Consider the following 2,145-nt stretch of genomic DNA (forward strand, 5'->3'; position numbering starts at 1 on the left):
GACTATAGACTAGACTAATGGACTAGGACTATAGACTAGACTATAGACTAGACTAATAGACTTAGACTATAGACTAGACTATAGACTAGGACTATAGGACTAGACTGTAGACTAGACTATAGACTCGACTATAGACTAGACTATAGACTAGACTATAGACTAGACTATAGACTAGACTATAGACTAGACTATAGACTAGACTATAGACTAGACCCTTAGACTATACTATTAGACTATACTATAGACTAGACTATAGACTAGACTATAATAGACTATGACTAGACTATAGACTAGACTATAGACTAGACTATAGACTAGACTATAGACTAGACTATAGATTAGACTATAGACTAGACTATAGACTAGACTATAGACTAGACTATAGACTAGACTATAGACTAGACTATAGACTAGACTATAGACTAGACTATAGACTAGACTATAGACTAGACTATAGACTAGACTATAGACTAGACTATAGACTAGACTATAGACTAGACTATAGACTAGACTATAGACTAGACTATAGACTAGACTATAGACTAGACTAGACTAGACTATTGACTAGACTATTGACTAGACTATAGACTAGACTATAGACTAGACTATAGACTAGACTATAGATTAGACTATAGACTAGACTATAGACTAGACTATAGACTAGACTATAGACTAGACTATTGACTAGACTATAGACTAGACTATAGACTAGACTATAGACTAGACTATTGACTAGACTATAGACTAGACTAGACTAGACTATAGACTAGACTATAGACTAGACTATAGACTAGACTATAGACTAGACTATAGACTAGACTATAGACTAGACTATAGACTAGACTATAGACTAGACTATAGATTAGACTATAGACTAGACTTAGATTAGACTATAGACTAGAATATAGATTAGACTATAGACTAGAATATAGACTAGATTATAGACAAGACTATAGACTAGACTGTAGACTAGACTATAGACTAGACTATAGACTAGACTATAGACTAGACTATAGACTAGACTATAGACTAGACTATAGACTAGACTATAGACTAGACTATAGACTAGACTATAGACTAGACTATAGACTAGACTATAGACTAGACTATAGACTAGACTATAGACTAGACTATAGACTAGACTATAGACTAGACTATAGACTAGACTATAGACTAGACTATAGACTAGACTATAGACTAGACTATAGACTAGACTATAGACTAGACTATAGACTAGACTATATACTAGACTACTAGACTAGACTATATACTAGACTATAGACTAGACTATATACTAGACTATAGACTAGACTATATACTAGACTATATACTAGACTATAGACTAGACTATAGACTAGACTATAGACTAGACTATAGACTAGACTATAGACTAGACTATAGACTAGACTATAGACTAGACTATAGACTAGACTATAGACTAGATTATAGACTAGACTATAGACTAGACTATAGACTAGACTATAGACTAGACTATAGACTAGACTATAGACTAGACTATAGACTAGACTATAGACTAGACTATAGACCAGACTATAGACTAGACTATAGACCAGACTATAGACTAGACTATAGACTAGACTATTGACTAGACTATTGACTAGACTATAGACTAGACTATAGACTAGACTATAGACTAGACTATAGACTAGACTATAGACTAGACTATAGACTAGACTATAGACCAGACTATAGACTAGACTATAGACTAGACTATAGAGACTATAGACTAGATATAGACTAGACTATAGACTAGACTATAGACTAGACTATAGACTAGACTATAGACTAGACTATAGACTAGACTATAGACTAGACTATAGACTAGACTATAGACTAGACTGTAGACTAGACTATAGACTAGACTATAGACTAGACTATAGACTAGACTATAGACTAGACTATAGACTAGACTATAGACTAGACTATAGACTAGACTATAGACTAGACTATAGACTAGACTATAGACTAGACTATAGACTAGACTATAGACTAGACTATAGACTAGACTATAGACTAGACTATAGACTAGACTATAGACTAGACTATAGACTAGACTATAGACTAGACTATAGACTAGACTATAGACTAGACTATAGACTAGACTATAGACTAGACTATAGACTA

This window comes from Lucilia sericata, unplaced genomic scaffold, assembly GCF_015586225.1.
Source record: "Lucilia sericata isolate MDLA Ls3-8-SP2 unplaced genomic scaffold, ASM1558622v1 Contig000516F_arrow, whole genome shotgun sequence".
NCBI classification, from domain to species: domain Eukaryota; kingdom Metazoa; phylum Arthropoda; class Insecta; order Diptera; family Calliphoridae; genus Lucilia; species Lucilia sericata.